Source organism: Pogoniulus pusillus, chromosome 30 (genome assembly GCF_015220805.1).
Source record: "Pogoniulus pusillus isolate bPogPus1 chromosome 30, bPogPus1.pri, whole genome shotgun sequence".
In the NCBI taxonomy this organism is placed as follows: domain Eukaryota; kingdom Metazoa; phylum Chordata; class Aves; order Piciformes; family Lybiidae; genus Pogoniulus; species Pogoniulus pusillus.
The window spans coordinates 5,371,187-5,397,601 of record NC_087293.1 but is presented as its reverse complement, the minus strand read 5'-3'; the positions used below and the strand labels follow the sequence as shown (position 1 = coordinate 5,397,601).

The window sequence follows — 26,415 nt, the reverse complement described above, 5'->3', positions numbered from 1 at the left end:
GAAGCTAGCTAAAGGATATGTAGAAAAATATTAAGTTGTCACTCTGGAGTGCCTCACTGACTGTCAATCATAAAGAAACACTGCTGACAGAGTGCTCTATTGTTCCACAGCCAAGTTGTCAGAGAGTTAAATTCTGCCTGAAATGCAAGAAACCAAGCTGCATTAAGATGGACACCCAAAAGAGTCACCTTTTAAATACACATGAAAGAAACATGACACCTGCAAATATGAGTGTCTCAGACTGATGCAGCCAGTTCCTGGTGTCCCCATCAGAACGAGGACACAAAAGTATTGGAGCAAGTCCAGAGGAGAGCCAGAAAGATGACTGAAGGGTTGGAACAGCTCTGCTATGAGAATAGGCTGAGGGAGAAGGGATTGTTCAGCCTAGGGAAGACTCAGGGAGGTCCTTAGAGTTGCCTTGCAATACCTGAAGGGATCCTACAGGAAGGCTGCAGAGGGACTTTTCCTAAAGATGTCTAACAACAGGACAGGGAGAATGGTTTGAAGCTGAGGGAGACTAGGTTTAGGATGGATCTTAGGAAGATGTTCTTCAGCACAAGGGTGGTGAGACTCTGGAATAGGTTATGCAGGGAGGTTGTGGATGCCTCCTTCTTGAGGGTGTTCAAAGCCAGGCTGGATGAGGCCTTGAACAGCCAAGTCTAGTTGAGAGGTGCCCCTGCCCATGGCAAGGAGGTTTGAATAGATGATCTCCAAAGTCCCTTCCCACCTAAGGCACTCTATGGTAGCACTCCTTTAGATTTGTCTGCTGTTTACAGGCACTTCACAAATTGAGCAGCAGTTGCACTAACTCATGCATTGCTCATAATCAAGTTTCTGGCCATTTATTAACATATGACTCTGACTAATTATTAAATAGCTTGATTTGGGCCAAAGTCATCTAGAAGTGCATTTAATCTTGGCTCAGCTTCACCCAGGGAAATGAGAATGCCTGAATGTCAGCAGTATCACAGCTTGCGCATGGACTCGCTTGTTCAAGCTCAAACGAGACCACTCAACGAAACCACAGCTTTGCATGCAGGCAATCACTTGGTGCACATCCATTTAAGTTGTTCAAATCCTGTTACACTGAACATCCATAGGAACTGGTCCCTGAGACACTCTTCTGTCACATTATACTGCTGCAAACCAATACAAACGCATAAGTGATTGCTTTAAAACAAACTAAAAAGACACTTTGATGCTTGAGTTCAAAGTTAGAGAAGAGACTGACTGGATCAAACAACACTTGGCACAGTTAGTGTCAGTCACAGCTTGATGCCACCACAGCCAAGTTGTTGCAAAAAAAAACCTGTCTAGTCTGGGAATACTCTTGCACATAAGTTGACACATCCACATTAATCAACCTGCCTATGATATCAAGTAGTAATTAGCATTAATTGTCCCTAAACAATTGGTATGGCTGTGAAGCCATTGGTATGGATACAGGCTGGGGACAGAGTGGCTGAGAGCAGCCAGGAAGAAAGGGACCTGGGAGTACTGGTGGATAGTAGCTGAAGATGAGGCAGCAGTGTGCCCAGGTGGCCAAGAGAGCCAATGGCATCCTGGCCTGCATCAGGAATAGTGTGGCCAGCAGGACAAGGGAGGTTATTCTGCCCCTGTACTCAGCACTGCTAAGGCCACACCTGGAGTCCTGTGTCCAGTTCTGGGCTCCTCAATTCAAGAGAGATGTTGAGGTGCTGGAAGGTGTCCAGAGAAGGGCAGCAAGGCTGGAGGGGCCTGGAACACAAACCCTATGAGGAGAGGCTGAGGGAGCTGGGGGTGTGCAGCCTGCAGAAGAGGAGGCTCAGGGCAGACCTCATTGCTGTCTACAACTACCTGAAGGGAGGCTGTAGCCAGGTGGGGTTGGTCTCTTCTCCCAGACAACCAGCAACAGAACAAGGGGACACAATCTCAAGTTGTGCTGGGGGAGGTCTAGGCTGGATGTTAGGAGGAAGTAGTTGGCAGAGAGAGTGATTGGCATTGGAATGGGCTGCCCAGGGAGGTGGTGGAGTCACTGTCCCTGGAGGTGTTCAAGCAAAGCCTGGCTGAGGCACTTAGTGCCATGGTCTGGTTGACTGGCTAGGGCTGGGTGCTAGGTTGGACTGGATGATCTTGGAGGTCTCTTCCAACCTGGTTGATTCTATGATTCTAAGAGGGACCTACTGACAAGATCCAGCTTTTATGGCTACATACAAGGGCACTGTCAGAATTCTGAATATTCTTTTCTGTTCCATTCTTACACTCCAGTGTTATTTTTACAATAAAGCTGCACCAATATTAGGCAATCTGATTCTCACCTAGCATGGAGCCCCTAGGTCTATTTCATCATGCTGGTGAAAGGGAACATTGAATTCTCATTAGCAAGAGATTCTACCTATTTTGGCCAATTACCTGGGGGGATGAATGGATGAAAAGAAGGCAGGCAGCACTGAAAACAAGTGACCACACAGAGAAATACCAAAGTAATAGTGGAGTCAATCAAGGAAAATGTAACACGAGTAAGTGATATAGCAGAGCAAGACTACATCTTGAGACCATGAGGATTTCTCCATGAATCCAAGCCTGGCCCCCCTCTGACCCATTGATCTGATCCTGTTTGCATCCACATCTGGGCTCATTTTCTGAGGTCACTATTTCAAATATGAGTTTTTCATTCGAATGCATGGCACCTCTGCATCTCTAGCAGTCCCTATTCCATCCTTCTGTGTGCAGAGAGGAAGGCAAAGGAAAGCTCTATAGTGGACAAAACTAATTTCCTCTGAATTCATCTCCATTCTAACCAAAACATTTCCTTCACATTGCATGTGACAGACAGGACCCCTGATTACTTGTTCTTTATTTTTCTGCTCTAGGGAGTAGCTTTTCTCTTCATCTAGTCTAGGATTTTCCTCTTCAGTAGGAAACTCCTCAAGCCTATAATACTTCCCTTACTTCAAACTCTCATTGTGAAAGACATGTATGAGCTTTCCTAGGACTTGCTTAGGCACTTAAGTGGTCTACTGTCCACAGTAGCATTGCTGCAGCTAGATGAGAGTGTAGAACATTAAGACCTGGTGGATCTGAGCCAGAAAAGATGGAGGTAAATAGAGTGATGAAAAAGAATAAGACATACCAGAAAGAGCTGCAAATAAAAAGGTGGAGAAAAGGTCTAAATGTTTAGAGAATCATAGAATCAGTCAGGGTTGGAAACGACCACAAGGATCATCTAGTTCCAATCCCCCTGACATGGGCAGGGACACCCCACCCTAGAGCAGACTGGCCACAGCCTCATCCACCCTGGCATTAAACACCTCCAGGCATGGGGCCTCAACCACCTCCCGGGGCAACCTGTTCCAGGCTCTCACCACTCTCCTGCTGAACAATTTCCTCCTCATGTCCAGTCTGACTCTCCTCACCTCCAGCTTTGCTCCATTCCCCCCAGTCTCAGTGTCCAACAAGACAGAGTCCCCTGAAAGCATCTGGGCACTGTTTGGACTGTGGTCAGCCCCCACAAGGGTAATAACAATAATCTGTGAGTAAATGCTTCAATGCCTCTTTGTAATTCTCTCCTGCCTTCTGCCATAGAGCAGAAAGAGCTTGGGCCCAGCTAATGGGCAAACAGCATATTGGCCACAAGCAGCATTTGACCACAGGAATAGTCTCTGCCAGTTCAATTCATGTTTATCCATTTTGCTGGTTATTAATAGATCTTGATATTATCCATAGAATGTTTCCATGACTGTGTAAGAACCAAAATATCATAAAAGTGAGTGGTCAGGGGTGGTGAGAGTTCAGCAACATTAATAAACAATATTCATTTTGGACAATATCATCTCACATCAATTAATTTCCCCTCCCCATGTGGTTAGCAGTCAGCCATTCACATACAGACTCTTCATGCCCTTCATTACCTGAGATGGGCAAGGGATAGCAGCATCAATGGCAACAAAAAAAACCCAGGATACAAATAGTCTTCATTGAGGACCAAATGTGTCTGTATTAACAGAAAAAACATTGCATGAAGCCCTCACCAGTGACAGAAGCAGAAACAGTGCAGAAATTCAAGCACAGAAAGGAGAGGGTTAATATGTCAGAGCTTCATTAACGTGGCAACAAGTGCAAAACAGCACTGGATTTGCCAGAGCTGATTGTGAAAACAAGTGCCATTCAGATGTGCAGTAAATTAGAACCAGTGCCTGCTGTGTCCCTGCACTCAGAGCAGAAGTCCACCCCACCCTCAACCCACACACTAGGAAGGCATAAGCATCATTCAGGGTGGGTTGGGTACTCCATTTTGCTGAATGTCACCATTTAAAGTGGTCAATATGCAGCAGGTTGAAAGATTTATCATGCAGCCTCTAGCAGGCTCATAGGTCCTGGTTTGTTATTTAAGAGCTTGCTGGATTGGTAACTCACAGCACTTTCTCTGTGTCTAGGAGGCTCACAGGATGTCGAGGGTTGGAAGGGGCCCAAAGAGACCATCAAGTCCAACACCCCTGCCACAGCAGGACCACACAATCTAGCTCAGGTCACACAGGAACACATCCAGACAGGCCTTGAAAGGCTCCAGAGAAGGAGATTCCACAACCTCTCTGGGGAGCCTGTGCCAGTGCTCTGTGACCCTTACAGCAAAGAAGTTCCCCCTTGTGTTGAGCTGGAACTTCTTTTGCTGCAGCTTACACTCATTGCACCTTGTCCTATCCCAGGGAGCAAGTGAGCAGAGCCTGTCCCCCTCACTCCTGACCCCCCAGCCCTCAAAGATTTATAATATTAAATCCCTTCTCAGTCTTCTCTTCTCCAGACTAAGCAGCCCCAGGTCCCTCAGCCTCTCCTCATCAGGCAGTGCTCCAGTCCCCTCATCATCCTTGTAGCCCTCTGCTGAACCTTCTCCAGCAGATCCCTGTCCCTTTTAATCTGAGGAGCCCAAAACTGAACTCAGTACTCAGGAGTAGAGGGGAAGAAGAAACTCCCTCGATCTGCTGGACACACTCTTCCTAATACACCCCAGGATCCCATTGGCCTTCTTGGCCACAAGGGCACATTGCTGTGCCATGGATGTTATCCACCAGCACTGCCAGGTCCCTCTCCACAGGGCTGCTCTCCAGCAGATCACCTCCCAGCCTGTACTGGTGCAGTTTATTATTCCTCCCCAGGTGCAGGACTCTGCACTTGTCCTTGTTGGACCTCATCTGGTTTCCCTGTGCCCAGCATTCAGTCTGATCAGGTCTCGCTGGACGGCTGCACAGTTTGGTGTCATAAGGAAACTTGCTGAGCAGACTCTGTCTGTCTGGCCCCTCATCAATGTCACTGATGAAGATGCTGAGCAGCACCAGACCCAGCACTGATCCCAGGGTGTGCACATTCAGCTAATGCCACCACAGGGCAGCTTTTCCCTGACTTCCCCCCCCCCCCCCCCATTTTTAATCCAAAAGCTAATGAAAAGATTAAAGGGTCTTTAAGCTACGTTTTTGAGATGCAATTCACTCAAGTCACTATGTTAGGGAACACAGTCTCAAGTTGTGCTGGAGGAGGTCTAGGCTGGATGTTAGGAGGAAGATCTTCACAGAGAGAGTGATTGGCATTGGAATGGGCTGCCCAGGGAGGTGGTGGAGTTGCTGTCCCTGCAGGTGTTCAAACAAATCCTGGATGAAGCACTTAGTGCCATGGTCCAGTTGACTGGCTAGGGCTGGGTGCTAGGTTGGCCTGGATGATCTTGGAGGTCTCTTCCAACCTGGCTGATTCTATCATTCTCTCTCTTGCTGATACATGTGCCTTGGTTCTTGCTTCATCTGTGTCTCAACTCATTGCTAAATCAGAGGCTGTAAAGCGAGATTGCACTCTCCTTCCCTATCTGCTTTCTCTACTGGAGATATATATAAAAAGAAAAGATCAGCACCTCACAAGGTATGCAGAATCAAACATTTTGTGTGAAGCTCTAAAACATCTTAATAAGTGCTAGACTGTACTTTTTTTTTTACATAAGAAACTGCCTTTGACATTTGACATGACAGGAAATGCTGCTTCAGTAAGATGGACAACAAGCTATGCTTAATTAAAAGAGGCAGAGGGAATGGAAAGGGAGAGAAAGCAGCTTCTATCACATTTGCAAATCACTATGTCCTCCTGAAGAGATGCTGAATATGGATTAATGAGGAACAAGAAAAAGGAACGACATTTCCCTTAGCAATTACTTTTGCTGTGCTTCCTGCTGAAGAGAGCCATGAGCAGCCTAGGTCAGTGAGAACACTTACAATGCAAAGAGCTGCTGGGAACAGGATGACATAAACCTGAGTCCAAAATCTGCCAAGACTTACTTCCTATTTCCACTGCAACCCAGAGAAGAACACCTTAACATGACTCTAGAAGCAAAACACATTGACCCTGTTCTACATCTTCAGCATCTGTTCAACATCTTCATCAATGACATGGATGAGGGCACAGTGTCTGCTCAGCAAGTTTGCTCATGACACCAAGCTGGGAGGCTTGGCTGATCCAGCTGAAGGCTGTGTGGCCATCCAGAGAGACCTGGACAGACTGAGAGCTGGGCACAGAGGAACCAAATGAGGTTCAACAAAGACAAGTGCAGAGTCCTGCACCTGGGGAGGAATAACAAACTGCACCAGTACAGGCTGGGAGGTGATCTGCTGGAGAGCAGCCCTGTGGAGAGGGACCTGGCAGTGCTGGTGGATAACATCCATGGCACAGCAATGTGCCCTTGTGGCCAAGAAGGCCAATGGGATCCTGGGGTGTATTAGGAAGAGTGTGTCCAGCAGATCAAGGGAGGTTTCTCCTCCCCCTCTACTCTGCCCTGCTGAGACCTTATCTTGAGTACTGAGTTCAGTTCTGGGCTCCCCAGTTTAAGAGGGACAGGGATCTGCTGGAGAGGGTCCAGCAGAGAGCTACAAGGATGATGAGGGGACTGGAGGGCTGAGGGACCTGGGGCTGCTTAGTCTGGAGAGAAGAAGACTTAGAGGGGATTTGATAAATGTTTATAAGTATCTGAGGGCTGCCAGGAGTGGAGGGACAGGCTCTGCTCACTGCTCCCTGGGATAGCACAAGGAGCAATGGGTGTAAGTTGCAGCACAGGAGGTTCTGCCTGAACACAAGAGGGAACTTCTTTACTGTAAGGGTCACAAAGCACTGGCACAGGCTCCCCAGAGAGGTTGTGAGGTCTCCTGTGGAGACTTTCAAGGCCTGTCTGGAGATGTTCCTCTGTGCTCTGTGTTAGATAGTATTGTCCTGCTCTGGCAGGGGGTTGGACTCAATGATCTCCTTGGGTCCCTTCCAACCCCTAACATGCTGTGAGCCTGTGACCCTCAAGTTTAAGAATCACAGCACGTCAGGGGCTGGAAGGGACCTCCAAAGCTCATCCACTCCAACCCTCCTGCCAGAGCAGGATCACCTAGACCAGATCACACAGGAAGGCATCCTGGCAGGTTTTGAATATCTCCAGAGAGGGAGACTCCACAGCCCCCCTGGGCAGCCTTTTCCAGGGTTCTGTCACCCTCACAAGGAAAAAAAATCCTCCTCATGTTTACATGAAATTTCCTGTGCCTCAACTTCCAGCACATTGTGATTCTCCTCTGGATTGCCTTATCTCACTTCTGTGACTCCTCATCCAGAGCTTCTTGAGGGGGCTGGGGAGGATTTTGGGGGGTTGTTTTATTTGGCTTTTCTGTTTGTTTTGTGGTTGCTTGTTTTGGTTTGGCTTTTTTAGAGATTCCTATCAGCCATTTTCTTCCCTTTTTCACAGGTTTAGCCTGACACACACACACAATTCAGATGTCACTGACATCCAGGGAAGCAAGGCAAGGCAAAGCAGAATATGCAGTGAACTGAATAATCACCTAACAAAATTCCTAAGATGATGGAGGCAGTTCAAATAGTAGAATAATATTGAACTATTAGTTCAATACAGAAGCTTACTACAGCTGACTGAGAAAATAAATGTGTTATTGGCAAGCCACTGGACACATTGAGTCCCAAAGACAGCAGTGAAGATTTCAGTCTGACAAAGAAAGATGACCAAGATCCACAGCCTGCTCCCAAAGGGACGACTTTGGGGGTGGGTGCTTTATTCAGACAGCAGATCACAGAATCTTAAAGCAACAGATCTTAAAACAAATCTTGGCAAACAAACATGGATACATGACAAAGCTGAGGGCAACGTTGCCTTCAAAAAGTAGCGGAGTATAAAATAATCTGGTTTGCTTTCTGAATTTCCATTGCCACATGTTGCTTTCACAGAATCACAGAGTGTCAGGGGCTAGAAGGGACCTTCAAAGATCACAGTGTCACAGATTCAGACAGGGTCCCTTCAGGGAAGGGACCACAAGGATCATCTAGTTCCAATCCCCCTGCCGTGGGCAGGGACGCCCTACCCTAGATCAGGCTGCCCACAGCCTCAGCCAGCCTGGCCTTAAACACCTCCAGGAATAGGGCCTCAACCACCTCCCTGGGCAACCCATTCCAGGCTCTCACCTCTCTCATGCTCAACAACTTCCTCCTCACCTCCAGGCTGAACCTACCCATCTCCAGCTTTGGTCCATTCCCCCTAATCCTGTCACTCCCTGACAACCTAAAAAGTCCCTTCAGATCCTGGAAGGCCACAATAAAGTCACCTGGGAGCCTCCTCTTCTCCAGGCTGAACAGCCGCAACTCTTTCAGCCTGTCCTCACAGCAGAGCTGCTGCAACCCTGTCGCGGCCATTCTCTGGACACACTCCAGCATCTCCACATCCTTCTTGTAATGGGAGCTGCAGACCTGGATGCAGTACTCCAGGTGGGGTCTCAGCAGAGCTGAGAATCAATGATTGATAGCACAATATAGATGCAACACACAGTGTGACAATGGCAGCACTTGTAAAGAGTATTAACCCTTCCATTTAGCATTATGAGACTCTTCAAAAGTATAGAATCATCACAGAATCATAGAATCAACCAGGTTGGAAGAGACCTCCAAGCTCATCCAGTCCAACCTAGCACTCAGCCCTAGCCAATCAACCAGACCATGGCACTAAGTGCCTCAGCCAGTTTTTTTCTTGAATGCCCCTGGGCACAGCGACTCCACCACTTTTCTGAGCAGCCCATTCCAATGCCAATCACTCTCTCTGGGAAGAACTTCCTCCTAACATCCAGCCTAGACCTCCCCCAGAACAACTTTAAGCAGATTAATTATAAGGCAAATTCAAATTTCAGAGCCTGTATTTGATTGCCTTATAGACCAACAAAAGCTTGCAAGTCTAAGACAAAGATGTGTTCTGCTCCTCCTAAAGTCATACAATCATAGAATCAACCAGGTTGGAAGAGACCTCCAAGTATCACAGATCATCAAGTCCAACCCTTTACCACAGAGCTCAAGGCTAGACCATGGCACCAAGTGCCACGTCCAATCCTGCCTTGAACAGCCCCAGGGACAGCGACTCCACCACCTCCCCGGGCAGCCCATTCCAGTGTCCAATGACTCTCTCAGTGAAGAACTTTCTCCTTACCTCCAGCCTAAATTTCCCCTGGCGCAGCTTGAGGCTGTGTCCTCTCATTCTGGTGCTGGCCACCTGAGAGAAGAGCGCAACCTCCTCCTGGCTACAACCATCCCTCAGACAAAATGAGGGGAAGAATCACCTCCCTGGCCCTGCTGGCCACACATCTCCTGATGTAGTCCAGGCTCTGGTTTGCCCTCTGGGCTGCAAGTGCACACCAACAGCTCATACTGAGTTTCTCCATCACCAGCACCCCCAAGTCCCTCTCCTTAGGGCTGCTCTCCAGCTGCTCACTGCCCAGCCTGTATCTGTGCTTGGGATTGCCTCGACCCAGATACAGGATCACCCAGTCCAACCTCCCCTTGCAGAGCAGGATCACCTAGAGCAGATCACACAGGAACACATCCAGGAGAGTTGTGAATGTCTCCAGAGATGGAAACTCCACAGCCTCCCTGGGCAACCTGTTGCAGTGTTTCCTGGAGGCACTGTTACTGCTTAGTGGCAGTTTGCCTTGGGAGTTTGGAGTCTAACTTTAAGTAGAATTTCAAGAGCCAGCAGATGATGAGGCAATTCCTAATTGCTAGGTCAACCTGGATCTTTGAGAATGAGCAGCAGAGAGAGATTTCGAATGTGTCTATTAGAGAGCTGACACCTGACCGCATAAAACACATTTAATAGCTGAACCAATTAGATCCAGGCCTACAGGGGAAAGAGTTACTGAGGTGGTATTTTAATAACAATCCACCCAGGGTCATCACGTACCTAACTGATAGGCATTAGCTGCTAATGCCTCTGCTGGATGGCAAGGCAACGTTTCAGAGATGGAGGTAGATAAGAGGCAAGCTGAGAGGACAAATTCAATTGTCTTTCTTGGTCTGATTGCTCACTTGATGGAGGCAATGCTCTTTTTTTTTCAGACCGAGGTGGGGTGGGGTTTGCTTTTATTAATGATTTCTGATCCAGAGAGCTGGAGTAGCTCTGCCATCAGGACAGGCCACCCCATCTGGAGCCCCTATTACAAGAGGGATGTGGAGATGCTGGAGCGTGTCCAGAGAAGGCCCATGAGGATGCTCAGAGGGCTGCAGCAGCTCTGCTGCGAGGACAGACTGAAATAGTTGGGGCTGTTCAGCCTGGAGAAGAGAAGGCTTTGAGGAGACCTTATTGTAGCCTTCCAGTAGCTGAAAGGGGCCTACAGGAAGGCTGGGAGGGACTATTTGCAAGGTCTATTTACAGGACAAGGGGTAATGACTTTAAACTGGCAGAGGGGAGATTTAAAATAGAATCATAGAATCAACCAGGTTGGAAGAGAGCTCCAAGATCATCCAGGCCAACCTAGCACCCAGCCCTAGCCAGTCAACCAGACCATGGCACTAAGTGCCTCAGCCAGTATTTCCTTGAACACCTCCATGGATGGCAACTCCACCACCTGCCTGGGCAGCCCATTCCAATGCCAATCACTCTCTCTGTGAAGAACTTCTTCCTAACATCCAGCCTAGACCTCCCCTGGCACAACTTGAGACTGTGTCCCCTTGTTCTATTGCTGGTTACCTGGGAGAAGAGGCCACCCCCCACCTGGCTACAATGCCCCTTCAGGTAGTTGTAGACAGTAATAAGATCACCCCTGAGCCTCCTCTTCTCCAGGCTAAACAGGCCCAGCTCCCTCAACCTCTCCTCATAGGATTTGTGCTCCAGGCCCCTCACCAGCTTTGTTGCCCTTCTTTGGACATGTTCCAGCACCTCAACATCTCTCTTGAATTGAGGGGCCCAGAACTGGACACAGCACTCAAGGTATGGTCTGACCAGTGCTGAGTACAGGGGCAGAATAACCTCCCTTGTCCTGCTGGCCACACTGTTCCTGATGCAGGCCAGGATGCCATTGGCTCTCTTGGCCACCTGGGCACACTCAGTCTCCAGCCTATAGTGCTGTTTGGGTTGTTGTGGCCAAAGTGCAGAACCCTGCACTTGGCCTTGTTAAATCTCATCCCATTGGCCTCTGCCCACCCATCCAGCCTGTCCAGGTCCCTCTGCAGGGCTCTCCATAATCTGTGCAGCCTTTTTGACTGGGGATACTTTGACTCTCATGAGCAAATCCCTCCTCATTTCATCTGGCATGTGTTCAAGAAGCCCTGGTTCTAGAAATAGTGGTGCTTTTCTTTTATCTATTTACTATAACAGCATCTTTGCCCCATTCCTAAGTCTAGCACAATGCCTCCCTGCACCTCAAAGCATCATCTTCCTCCTCTTCCCAAATGCTCTGTAAATATTTTCTCCCCCCTGTAAACACCAGTAATCAGAAAAGCACACATTTTGAGGCTTGCAGCCACCTGCCTGCATGAGCTAATCTTTCAAGAGCTTCTATACTGTTCCCAAAATCCTTCTTACTAGGCAATCTGCTTCTTACCACTCAGCACTGTGGCTGACCCTTCCTTCTGTCAGCACACCCCATTTTGCCTTCTTTTGCTCTGTTCTGAACACCCTGATCACAGAGAGGGTTTTGAAGCCTTCTTGCTCTCGAGCTCTGTCTACCTACCTCTATTTCTACACAAATATATTTCTATACTTAAGTAAAAATCCTTTGTTGTAACCTGTTCCATTCTAACTACACATTCACTGAGGCTGTATCAGTTCATGAGAGAACCCAAATGGGTTGGCATATAAACAAGATCTATAATAGTCCCTTTTAAAGTGTACCTCTCCTGTTGATTACATATAGCAGTGGGACAATTTATGTGGAAAAAGTGATGGTTTGATATATTCATGGCTAAGACAATGGAAGCTGTGCAGAAGGTTCACAATGGAAGTTTCAAATCCACCTAATTTAAAGTCTCTGTTCTACTTTGCTCTTGGAAAGTGGAGTGAATCTAAAGCAGTTTCTACCTTTAATTATTTTGCTACAAAATAGTGCACTTCCAGACATATCTGCTTATTAGAGTACTGCACCTGGAATACTATGTCAAATTTTGGGCTCCTCAGTTCAGGACAGACAGGGACCTGCTGCAGAGAGTCCAGCAGAGAGCCATGTGGTTGAGTGGGAGACTTGAGCACCTCCCCTATGGAGAGAGACTGAGAGCCCTGGGGCTGGTCAGTCTGGAGAAGAGAAGACTGAGAGGAGATCTCATCAGTGTCTACAAATATCTGAGGGGTGGGTGTCAAAGTGGATGTGGCCAAGCTCTTTTGGGTGGTCAGCAGCAATAAGACAAGAAGCAACAGCTACAGACTGGAACACAGAAGGCTTCACCTCAACATGAGGAGAAACTTCTTCACAGCGAGGGTTACTGGGCTCTGTTCTGGAGTCTCCTTCTCTGGAGACTTTCAAAGCCTGCCTGGATGCACTCCTGTGTGGACTACCCTGGGTGATCCTGCTTGGCAGGGGTGTTGAACTTGATCTCTGGAGGTCCTTTCCAACCTCTACTGTCCTGTGAAACAACACAAAAAAGAGCCTCCATTTTAAATTGTGTGGTTTTGATTAACAGCATTGTGAGCTTCAGTGTTCTGGCATAAATCCAGCTATTCATCAGAAGCACTGAGAAGAGGAGCAGCCCAAAATGAGCACTACTCCACGATCTCCACATACGTATAAACATGTACACACAGGCTTCTGTACACAAACATGCAGATGAGTTATCAAGATGGGGAGACAGAATGTGTGTACGATGCTGCAGACAGAGGGCATGCTTAATTAAGGAGAAGAGAGCACACAAAAGAACAAGCCTCCCTGTTTGTGACAGGAAGCCTGGCTTTCTGGTACATCTGATGTTGGAAAGCATTGTGGTACTTGCATCTAGAGCTAAGAAAACTAAGTTCTTAGAGACACATGAAGTAGCATCAGAAAAAAAACCTACTCTACCCTCAACATCTTTTGACACATTCAGCAGAAGAAAACTCCTTGTTGAAAAATAATCATTAAGCAGTGGTTGATATTACTAATATTTATGCCAAAAAAAAAAGAAAGGGAAAGTAAGAACCTCAATTCTATTATAGAAAATCATAGAGAAGAAAGCACATCCTGCAAGCCATGGGAATTTCTCTGCAGATCTGTGTTGGTTTCCAAGTAAAAAGACCCTGGAAAGCAAAGAGCTGAGATGCAAATGAGTCACAGCTTGACAGTGTTCACTGGAGTATTGCAGCCTGTATAGAGCTACTTTCAATGTCCTCTGCTTTTCCTTTATTTTAGTTTGAGACCTGTTTGCTTATCACAGTTTCACAATATTAATAAGGTTGGAAAAGACCTCACAGATCATCAAGTCCAACCCTTTACCACAGAGCTCAAGGCTAGACCATGGCACCAAGTGCCACGTCCAATCCTGCCTTGAACAGCTCCAGGGACGGTGACTCCACCACCTCTCCAGGCAGCCCATTCCAGTGTCCAATGACTCTCTCAGTGAAGAACTTTCTCCTCACCTCAAGCCTAAGCCTTATGTCCATTCTTAGGAGAGGAAGGCTTCAAACCAAGGGGTGACCTCATTGCTGTCTACAACTACCTGAAGGGAGGTAGGGGTTGGTCTCTTCTCCCAGGCAACCAGCAACAAAATGAGGGGACACAGTCTCAAGTTGTGCCAGGGCAGGTCTAGGCTGGATGTTAGGAGGAAGTTGTTGTCAGAGAGAGTGATTTGCATTGGAATGGGCTGCCCAGGGAGGTGGTGGAGTGGCTGTCCCTGGAGGTGTTCAAGAAAAGCCTGGCTGAGGCACTTAGTGCCATGGTCTGGTTGACTGGCTAGGGCTGAGTGCCAGGTTGGACTGGATGATCTTGGAGGTCTCTTCAGCCTGGTTGACTCTATGATTCTATAGGCTGTTTGAAAGCCACCCTGGACTGGCTGGGCAGCTGGTGGCAAAAGGCAGTCGAATCCCTCTCATTTCATAGTGCAAGGTAACTCAAGCTCCTTCTGACAAAGGAAATCAATGCTTCAGTGGGAGACTCGGGCCAGCTTGGCACAGAATCTCAAATGAACAAAAGGCCTCCTCCTGCCCGAAGATCAGCCCCGGAGCACCGTATCAAAACTCACCTCATTTAATATGAGCATCTGCAGAGGGTATTTCCCCCCCAGGCTTCCCATGTCCTTCTTTAACATTGACTGTTGGAGATCAGTAGTCTATACAATTTATCGCACCTGTCAAGGCTAATTTATTCATGCGATCTGGCAGTGATCAAAAAGCCTGAGATCGATGTGCCAGCAAACCCTGACATTTATTCATATTTTAAAGTCCCATTTGACCTTGAACTGCAGCTAACTGGAGCTGAACTTGTCAGCAGCTTTCTGAGGCTCACTGGGTCTGGCAGATCGGCGCCTCTGGGCTAAAGGCACAACATCAGGGCAACAAACGTTTGGACCGTGATCAGGAAAGGCTGAAACCACGGAGGGGTGGGAGAATGGCACCATTAACAACGCATCAGTCACAGAGCCACCAGCCAGGCCAGCAGGTGCACCAGGGCAGCTTGTTTTGGCACCTTCCTCCGGTTCGACTTGGTCAGGAGTCAGTCAATTTGTTGCTGAGGGGCAAAAAAATGAGGGCAAGAAGGGAGGAGGGAACATAACACATATGTCTGCCTGCAGCAGTGCAAGCAGGGCACCCTGTGCTGTCCTTAACAGACTGCTGCCAGACTGCCTCCACATGGCTCACTCATGGGGAATCAAAGGGAGGCAAAGAACGAGACAGAAAAGAACACAACCTTCCCTCCCTGGGTGGGGAACAGAGAAAGCAGCTTGTGATGCAGCCACAAAGTGCAAAGCAGAGGAGGTAGCAGAAACTCTGCAACCCACCTGGTAGCTGCTAGAGCAACGTGGCAAGATCAGCTGGAAAGAGGAAGAGAAACACAAGAGAGAATTGCTTTGAATGTGTTCTCACACTCCTACTCAGGAACAGGCTTTAGAATGAGCTTATTCCTCTTGAAGTCTACCACTCCTGTTCTCTCCTTGCTCAATCAAGCCTTAAAGGAACACAGGAATCTTAAGAATAGTTCTTCTAATGTACACATATGCTATAACCTACAGGAATCATTTCAGGCTCTGGATTTGGAACTGTTAGTAGGGAAATACAGTAAAGTCAATTTAACACAGTTTGAACCTGGGCTCTGACATCAAATGACTCTCAAACATGCCACAAGGACATTGTTAGAGCCTTCTGTTTCAGTTTGCTCTTGGTTAGCCTCATACTTATTGACCTGCTTCAAATAAATCACAGAAAACATCTGGTTGAAGAGACCTCAAAGATCATCCAGTCCAACCTTTGACCCAGCACCGAAGGGTCAATACTAAACCATGTCCCTAAGTGCCAAGTCCACATGCTGCTTAAACACCTCCAGGAATGGTGACTCCACCACTGCCCTGGGCAGGCCACTCCAAAGTCTGATAACCCTCTCTGTGAAGAAGTATCTCCTAGCATCCAGCCTGAACCTTCCCCAGTGCAGCTTGTAACCATTTCCTCTAGTCCTGTCGCTTACCACCAAGCTTCCTCTGTGTGTGCTAGGAATTAGGGCTGTGACATGCTTTGAAGTTACTGAATTGTTTGGGTCTTTTTTTTTTTTTCCTGCTGATGGGAAATTATTTCTGTAAATGCCAGGCAGAAGAAATCCAAGTGGTATTTTAAGTGGAAATCTGCAGCTACAGTCCTACTGAAGCAGGCAAATAGAAGATGCTCGCTGCCTCCGGTAGCAAGAAAAGGAAGAGATCATAAAACTCAGGCAAACTTGGAAAAACATTTTAGGGTTTACATGCAGGAGGAAGGTTAGGTGGCGACAGATGAACTTCTCATCTGCTCACTGCTTTGGCTGTGCCAAGGACTGCCATTGTGCCCACAGACACACCTGTGTATTTTCTGTTTCTGCTTAGCTGAGCAGGGATCTGCTGCCCTGCTCTGGCCCTTCTATGCCAAGACTCATTCCAACCTGAGTCCTTCTGGGGAGAAACTCTCTCTCCTTGCCACCTTCCTGCAAGGTGCCTGGCTGATAGTGCCTTGCCAAAATGTTCACTACAAAACAGATGAGAGCTCATTGGTCTCCTTCCAGATGACATTTTCTGCCACTCTAGAGGTGAGGGCACCTTACTGCTCCCTGGACTGTTTTGCCCACTATGATATTGTTAGCGTTTGCAGATGGGCAATCTCAAGAGGAAGGGTAAGAAAGTAGAGTCCTACAGATCATACAGCCAGGGAATGCTCCCCAGTCAAGTGCCTGACCTGCTGTACAACACAGTCACCCAGCCTGGAGGCTTCTTTGTTGTGACTCTCCTCATTGCAGGGAATTAAAATCAAGGCCATTAAACCCAAGTTTATAGCAGGCTCGTATTAAATCTGTTTTTCATTGGTGGCCAATCTGCCACTTTCATCAGAAAATAGTTTGTCTCTTTCATGCACAGTATTGTGTTTTCTTTCTGTGTATTGCTCACAACACAGATAATAATGTGATTTTTTGGCATTGAGGAGTGAACTTTTGTTCAGCAACACAGGTACATGCATTATTCCTTCCTTGCTCTTGGTCCTCAGCTTGGAGGTATCTGTCACACAGGCCAGCTCAATGTGCTTGGCTCTATTCAGATAACACTACTGCAAGGATAATTAGAAGTCAGGCATTTCTTTAGCAGACTACAAAGGACACAGTAAAAATGTCCTATTACCTCCCAAAGTTTTCCAGGCAGAATTAAACCAAACCCAAACAAACCTAAACTCCACAACACTTTCTCTCTCCAAACTCACCACTCATTAAAGATCACCTTCCTCCTGCTCTCATGGCAAGAATGCTTCCACTTGCCCAGGGCAAGGATTTATATGGCTCTGCTTAACATCATAAATAATAGTGAATCAAATGTTCCTACAAGGGTAACACCTCAGCAACAGATGGCAAGTTACACATTTCAATGCTTGCAATCCCATCTCCAGACTCTGCTCTCAAGACTGGAGGAGCCTATAAATCTGGCAGCTCATCTCTAAAGCTGAAGTACATTTTCCCAAGTGAGATAATTTGCCCAGAAGATGATACTTGGAAAAACCTTCCAACACAAGCATACATATCACTCCTAGCCACAGCCAAGCAGAGTGGTTTGGGCTGTGGGTCTCACATTCCCTGTTTGCCTCTGTGGTACTTACCAAGGCTTCTGGTCTGAGTGGGAGATCTCCACACAGGGCACTTGCTCTGACTGCAGAAGCCTAGGCTGGAAGCACTCCTGCCATCCTGAGAGCCCTCCATCCTTCTAACAGGGTCAAGTTGAACTTCTCATCCCCCCAAAACAAGAACCACCTAGGGAGCTAATCAAAAAGGTCAATTAGAAACCTGGTGCCTCCCTGCTCTGCAAACGCAGCAGGTGTCCTGGAACATTGCTGTGCTTCATTTTTTCAAGCAGAAAGATGATGCTTTCCACAGCACTGCTCTCGTTTCTTTTCAAAGGTTCTGCAAAACATTCAAAGTAACTCCAAAAAGGACAAAGAAACCCTCTGCCATGTGTGCTGGGACCTAGATAAGGACTGACAGCTGGACATCTCTGGGTACACAACAGCCCCAGCCAGGTTTTCAGTAATCAGCATCAAAAGGTAGAGTTCTACAGAACGCTTGGAGCTCTGGATGAGTTGATATTATGCAATCAAAAACACGTTGTACTCCAAAGTTTCTGACCAGCTGTGGCTCATCTTTAGGCTTTTGGTTCAGTCTCCTCGTTAGGCAAGTGAAACCTATTTCAATCTCAACACAATTAGCCCAGTCAACCTCTCTTCATTTTCTCTCTCATTCAGTTCACACTTGCCACTGCAGAGGAACCTCTGTGAGATTTAGATTAAACCTGCAGGAAAGTGGCTGAATACACAGTGGCAAAGACTAAGGGAACATTTTCTTTCCTCAATTCTTTCACTGTTGATCTCTTTCTGAAATTTCCAGCCCTGTGCTTTTCTAATGTTCTAGCACACGAAAGAGTCTGTAACATAAAATGTTACACTTGATGGAGCATGATGTGATATTGAAGCCAAGTGGCCAGATGCTCTTTCCTGAGCTATTTCCAGTGCTCCTACTTTAGGGAGTGTTTGCAATGGTATTCACAAGCTCTAGTCCTGTAGTTTGCTGGCAATTTCATGCTAGAACACCACTGCACTATGTTCTCATGAAAACATTGCTTTCCATTCAAGGTTACAGGAATCTTCAATTTAATAAAATGGGAAAAAGAAAGAAAAGGGAAAAAAACCTCCAAATAAAACCCATAGAATCATAGAGTCATAGAATCATAGACCGATAGAATCATAGAATCACAGAATCACAGACTCATAGAATCATAGACTCATAGAATCATAGACTCACAGAATCATAGACTCACAGAATCACAGACTCATAGAATCATAGACTCATAGAATCATAGACTCACAGAATCATAGACTCACAGAATCACAGAATCACAGACTCATAGAATCACAGACTCATAGAATCATAGACTCATAGAATCACAGACTCACAGAATCACAGACTCACAGAATCACAGACTCACAGAATCACAGATTCATAGAATCACAGACTCATAGAATGATAGAATCAACCAGGTTGGAAGAGACCTCCAAGACCATCTACTCCAACCTAGCACCCAGCCCTAGCCAGTCAACCAGACCATGGCACTAAGTGCCTCAGCCAGATTTTGCTTGAACACCTCCAGGGGCAGTGACTCCACCACCTCCCTGGGCAGCTCATTCCAATGCCAATCACTCTCTCTGTGAAGAACTTCTTCATAACATCCAGCCTAGACCTCCCCCCAGCACAACTTGAGACTGTGTCCCCTTCTTCTGTTGCTGGTTGCCTGGGAACAGAACAAGGGGACACAGTCTCAAGTTTCTGAGTCTCAGACACTGCACTGTAGTTGAAAGAAATTGGAGACAGGTAGGGAGTTGGATTCTCTCCCCAGAAACAAGATCCTGCATCCCATTTAGAGTACAATTACGACTATACAAATGATCTGCTTGGAGAAAAACCCATGTAGGCTAACTTAGCCAGAATGGGCCAAGGGCCATCTTTTAACTCACTTTACACTGGTGCCATTCTCATCATGTGTGGGAAGACACTTCACAGAGAAAATCCTCCAGCTGGAAGCATGGTGGATGTCAGACGTCTGAAACCTGGCACAGGCATTGGCTGTCAAGCTGGAATTCAGCCTGTCCTTGTCATCTGCTTTTTTATGGTTTTCCTATTTGCTGACAGCACTGCATCTCTTTGGCTCACTGCACAGAGGCAGCAGCACCAGTTACGGGGAAGATACAACCCCAGAACTAGGAGCAGAGTAACCAATGCTGCTAACAGCTTTCTCCAAGCTGTTAGCACAGTTATCACCCACATGGCCCATTGGGACTGGCAGTTGCACACTGTGGCAATGGGGACAGCAGGGGTTCATGGTGACTGTGGACACTGTGGGGTTCAGCAGCCTGGGGTTTGATGCCTGCATGAACATCACAGTATCACAGTATCACAGTATCACCAAGGTTGGAAGAGACCTCACAGATCATCAAGTCCAGCCCTTTACCACAGAGCTCAAGGCCAGACCATGGCACCAAGTGCCACGTCCAACCTTGCCTTGAACAGCCCCAGGGACAGCGACTCCACCACCTCCCCGGGCAGCCCATTCCAGTGTCCAATGACTCTCTCAGTGAAGAACTTTCTCCTCACCTCCAGCCTAAATTTCCCCTGGCACAGCCTGAGGCTGTGTCCTCTCGTTCTGGTGCTGGCCACCTGAGAGAAGAGAGTAACCTCCCCCTGGCCACAACCACCCTTCAGGTAGTTGTAGACAGCAATAAGGTCTCCCCTGAGCCTCCTCTTCTCCAGGCTAAACAACCCCAGCTCCCTCAGCCTCTCCTCATAGGGCTTGTGCTCGAGGCCTCTCACCAGTCTGTCTCCTTTTCCAGACAGAATGAATTACTACTACATACAGATGTCAAGCCCAGTCTCATCCAGTTTGACTCAATGAAACTTTGCTGGAATTAAAAGGTGCTGAACACAAACAGTCAGATGGGCAGAGGACCTGGCTCATCAGGTATGCACATCACCACAGAGCAAACTGCTCCAGCCCCTGTTTTGAAGAGGGAAAGGACCTGCAGATTAATGTAATCCAGGCACCACAAATTCAATCCTTTCATGATTTCTTAATGCTTGACTTTACAAGCTTAACATCCTTTTACCTTAGGAAAGGCCTATAAAAATGCTAAATTAAACTGGAGCTGGAGAAGAGAACACCTTTACTTACACAGCTTATCTGGAGGATGAGACCTAGGAAATTTATCACAGAGATCTTTGCCACCTTAGCAACAGGACAAATTCTAATAGCAGCAGATTGCATCCCTTGCTAGGATTTTGCTTAGGCAGTGCAAACCGGTCAGAAACATTTTAATAGCATTTAACTTCGTGCTGAAAATGCTGATTTATCACACTCCAGTGTGAATAGGCATGTCTAAGGACAGACTGCACTCCACTTTCAGATGTCAGCAATTGTGACATTCTTTGTGACCAAGGTTTAAGTGATTAACCACCTTCAAACTGCAAAGGCTTTCTTTTACATTATTTCTTTTTTTCATTTGAAATGAAATTAATTCATACTAAAAATTACAGCTTGGGAAAGGTTAAAATCAAAATGAAGTCGTTTTGGATTCACTGAAACAAGACCTTTTGACTAACCTGCATTCTTGTGCAACTTTCACTTCTATTTAACCACAGCCTGTGGAGGGAAAACCCAGACTTTGAGAAAGTCTCTAGCACAAGGTTTCTACTTGCCTGTTAGCTCCAGGACTAGGGGCCTGGCAGCATGAATCACACAAGGTAACATGCATTGGCCAGAACTCAGAATTAAAGTTTGCTATACATAAACCTGGTGACATTTTTATTGCAGCACACCAGCCTAGAATCTGCTTTTAAAACAGTCTAAATCTGGAGTCTAAATCTCCTTAGCTAAAGGTAATAAAATCAGGTCAAGAGCTCACTACTCAAGAATCTGCCATTAGCTTTCTGCTCAGACAAAATGTAGTTAAGCTGCTCTTTGAAGGAGTAAAGCCAGGCCATAGAGCATCAGTTTGGGGAAAAGGATGATTTCCACCAGGTGCAAGTTTTATTTCCTTATAAACACAATTCAGTGTATCTGCATTGTGATTTTTTGACATTACACAGAGTAGTTCTGCAAAGCTCAGAGGTGGGACTGCATTTACATATACATAACCAGAGGTGGGACCGCATTTACATATACATAACCTATGCTAGATGTCAGCTAGGCAGCTTGGCCACCGTTAGCAGTGTGATCACAACATCAGAGAGCACAAATCACCTGAGTTTCATTCTTTTTCCCATCCTGATGAATGTCATGGTAGGCCATAATAGGCCTACCCAGATATATTTTTCTGCTCTCCCTCCTTCTACTTATCATAGAATCATAGATCATAGAATCAACCAGGTTGGAAGAGACCCCCAAGATCATCCACTCCAACCTAGCACCCAGCCCTAGCCAGTCAACCAGACCATGGCACTAAGTGCCTCAGCCAGGCTTTGCTTGAACACCTCCAGGGATGGTGACTCCACCACCTCTCTGGGCAGCCCATTCCAATGCCAATCACTTTCTCTGCCAACAACTTCCTCCTAACATCCAGCCTAGACTTTCCCCGGCACAGCTTTAGACTGTGTCCCCTTGTTCTGTTGCTGGTTGCCTGGCAGAAGAGACCAACCCCACCTGGCTACAGCCTCCCTTCAGGTAGTTGTAGACAGCAGGGAGAAGCAACCACAGGAAAGGAAGACGAAGGCCCCTGGTGCTACCATGTCTGTCTAAACTTGTTTACAGGGTACCCACGTGTTTGTACACTTGTTTGTGTTCTGCCCTAAAAGGTAAAAGTAAGCCCTGACATTAGCTGGTAAGGGCTGCCCAGGGAGGTGGTGGAGTCGCCGTCCCTGGAGCTGTTCAAGGCAGAATTGGACGTGGCACTTGGTGCCATGGTCTAGCCTTGAGCTCTGTGGTAAAGGGTTGGACTTGATGATCTATGAGGTCTCTCTTCCAACCTTGGTGATACTGTGATCCCTGGAGGTATTCAAGAGAAGACTGGATGGGGCACTGAGTGCCATGGTCTCGTTGACTTGAATAGGGCTGTGTGACAGGTTGGACTGGATGATCTTGGAGGTCTCTTCCAACCTGGTTGATTCTATGATGCAGATTCCCTCCTCTGGGGTATATCAGAGCGATATTAAGAATAAAGTAGCATGGCCTGATGATGGTGGCCTTGAAAGAAGAAGTTTTACATTCAGTTGTCAATGCAGCAACATATTTCTTATGTAATTTGTTTGGATTCTTAACAGTGAAAGCAGAATTTAATTTGTACTAGAGCATCCTTTCAAATGGATGCTTGATCTCTTCCCACCCACCATTATAGCTGATGGGTACAAAATAAAAAGAGGAGCAATTCATTTACCTTATCACTGCAGCACCAGGAAATCCTTAGTGCAATGATTAATGACTTGCTATAAAAAGATGCATCATAAACTGCCTGTATTAGGTCAAATCATAAAATAGGCTTTTAATGTTTATATGATCCCTTTCTAAACAATTAACTGTGGCTGTAGCTCCCACTAGGAAGGGAACTTACCATGACACTTGCAAACCATGCAGTTTCTTACAAGGTCATAATTCACTTACAGAGATGGCTGCCTTCCTCACCAGTCAAGAACTGTTTGACTTTCTTTTACTATTGGGATATCTCTCTGTACGAAGGTCAGAGGGACCCTCTGATGTCCAGGAGCAGCAAAATGAACACGACCTACCCTGGGTTGAGGGTGTCTTCTTCAGGCAGAGACACAATCACAACTCTGCTGCAGGAGAAAGTGCCATTATTTTTCTTTCTCTCTGCCTCCAGGCTATGAAAAGGACAGCTGAACTCCAGCTGGAATGAAAACAGGGCTATCTACTGCTCCCTGGATCCATGAGGACTCAAGGAGAGAGAACGGTGGTGTGGTGCTTGCCCGAATGCAGCTACCAATCCAGGCTGCCTGAGCATCTCATCCACTTAGGAATTAGCCATGACTTGACTTTGCAAACTCCTAGCCAAAGCCAGCCTTTAGACACTCTCAGATCATTGCCACCAGCAGCTGGCTGGTGAACACTGAGAGAGTAGCACCATTTGTCCATAACAGAATTCAGGCCTCTATTTATCCATCTTGTGGTGAAACTGTCATCTTTGAAAAATACAGTACAAGATGACATTATATAAGTGCCCATCTATTTTCCTCCTATTACAAGCCTGCAATCATGTCCACCTCACTTTTATTTCCCCAGAACAGCTGGTGCTTCTTCTCAACTAAACCAGAACCTCCCTAGCTTGGCAAACACGCATTGGCTTCAACTGCAAAGCAAACCCATTAGGAGAAAGTTGCAGCTTTAACCAATATGAAGTTCACAGCACAAAATATGAGTTGAAGAAAGAGCTGCAGAGCCCTAAATAATTTCAGCAGATGTGGCAACCCCCCCATCAGTTTATGCCCTGCATACTCCACACAGAAAATTGGTTAGGTTAATAATTTAAATATTTTCTTCCGTGGTATTTAGAAAAGGGAAAAGCTAATAGTGGAATACCCAAGATTATGGGTTTTTAATAAAGAACAGATTTAATGGGGATTAGCTGGGTTATCAAACAGATTCCTCCCAAATCGGTTCATTAGTTTCACTGAGTGTCCTTCTTTCCCTTTAGTGAAACCATTTAAATGAGAGTTCATTAGATGCAGTCTAATCTAATTCAGATGCTCTGAGCCTCATCCCTTTTCTTTCAGCAGTAACATGGTAAGAGTTGGCAAAAAAAATAGTTTAAAGGATTATGGTTACAGCTATCTTAAATAGGGGCAGTTTTCAGCCAAAACAGTGCCACCACTTCCCCATCTTTTTACTGTTCATTGTTACATTGGTCCTTGCTCTTTACTCATTCCTTTACTTATTCTTTCCTTTTTCCTGTTTTTCATTGATCGACACAGGCCAAGTCACATGTGGGCAACAGTATCAAGGGGACAGTCTCAAGTTGTGCCAAGGTGGGTATAGGCTGGATGTTAGGAGGAAGATGTTGGTAGAAAGAGTGATTGGCATTGGAATGGGCTGCCCAGGGAGGTGGTGGAGTCACCATCCCTGGAGGTGTTCAAGCAAAGCCTGGATGAGGCACTTAGTGCCATGGTCTAGTTGAATGGATAGGGTTGGATGCTAGGTTGGCCTGGATGATCTTGGAGATCTCTTCCAGCCTGGTTGATTCTATGATTCTATGCTGTTCGATTATTTTTCCTTTGGTTCTTGGGTGAAGTTTTGTTCTGGTTTAGCTGTGGGGAGTTCTGAATATCAACATTAATAAACAATATTAATGTTGGAAAAAAAGATCATCTTGCATTAAACAATGTCCCCTTTGTAACACAGGTGTAGCAGATATGCCAGCTACCCCTGGATGGGTCAGTGCAGCAGACCTCAAGGCAGGACTGATAATTTGCATCTTACTTCCAGATTCTGGGGTTTTAAAATTAAAAAAAAAAAAAAAAGTATTTGTAAATTCACAGTGATTTTATAAAGATCCTGGAGGGAAAGGAGGAGGTTCCTGTGCATTTTCTTGCCTCTACTTTCTGACAGCTCCGAAAGACACGCAGGAGGGGATCACATATAGGACTTGCAGATAAAGACACTGTGTATTTCTTACCATGCTAGATCCAGGCTGGAAACACAGACCCACAGAGTCATACCACAGACACACAGCATGTTTCAGAACCAACTTGCTCAGACTCCTGTGCTTTCACACAGCCTTTTACAGCAGTAGAGTTCATTATTCTTTATAGGGCAGCCCCAAAACAAAACCAACAAAACCCAAAGAATGAGAGCTGGATTTTAGATCCCAGCTTTCTGCAGCTTTTAACAAGTTCCCTACCTCTGCAAACCTGTCCTCACTCACTTCAGATCTTTGTCTCTTCAAGCAAGTGTCATTTCATAATCCTATTAAAACCTTTGCCTCTGTTTACTCACCGTACTCAGTGAGTTCTCATCTGAGGAAGAACGACAGCTCTCAAGTTTCTTAGGAGGCTTACTCATCAGCTACACCAGAGTTTTGCCAGAGTGTTCAATCTGTTCTGGGAGCAGCCATGTGGAAAAAGTTTCAAACAGCTCAGAGCCCCACACAATGATAGAGGAAAGCTCACACAATCCTGGTAATAGCCTGACCCTCTTAAGGAAAATTGGATGATTTGTGGTAGCAGTTTTTCTGTCCCCTATGTGAATTCTGAACCTTAAAGTACAAGCAGTGTATTCACACAGTCCCATCACAAACCCTATCCCTCTCGTGATGCTGGAATAATAAATACACATCCAGATGTGAAAATAAACTCCTGCTGCAAAGACCTTCTTCCCCAGCCCACTGGTGTGAAGGAGTCTGTAGCCATTTCAGGAAAAGAGAGTCAGAGGAAGAATGGACTAATTTGATGTTCAGTGTTTCACCACGAGCAGAATGTATGCTTTAATGAGCACATTACATGCACCAGGGACGTGTTACTGTGAAACAGGGAATAAAGAGTAAGGGGAAAATAATTAAGCAGTCAACTTTGTAATGAGGAAACTGTGTTCATGCAACATTAAGTGGCCCAATTTTCAAGTGATAAGCAAAGACACGTTCCTTGGACTTCAGCAGCACCTTGAAAACCAGGGTAAAGCATCATGATTATCAAGCCTCCTATAGGTCCAGAGGAGAGGGTGGACTGATGCTTTCCTATCTGTCCAAACTTTCACCATCCTACCCAACAGAATGGAATACTACAGCTCTTATTCTATAAGGAAGGCCCTTAAAATACCACAGCAGTCACCACTGAAACCAACTTCTACCAGCCTGGCTGTAGTTTTCTCTTGGTCCTGTCTCTGGCAGGTCACCGGCACACAAGCATCATCTAGGTGCAGTGAGCACACGAAGATGTAGTGTAGCTGTTTGCACAAGCAGAGCTACTGGCAAAGGCAAAATCTCTCTTCCTGGAT

The 26,415-nt window shown here is 46.4% G+C and overlaps 1 protein-coding gene across 3 annotated transcripts in view; it reads right to left on the bottom strand.

The window, feature by feature from the left end:
- The window catches only part of GALNT9 (polypeptide N-acetylgalactosaminyltransferase 9), a 246,241-nt gene that overhangs the window by 88,911 nt on the left and 130,915 nt on the right, over positions 1 to 26,415 (bottom strand). The window lies entirely within an intron of this gene.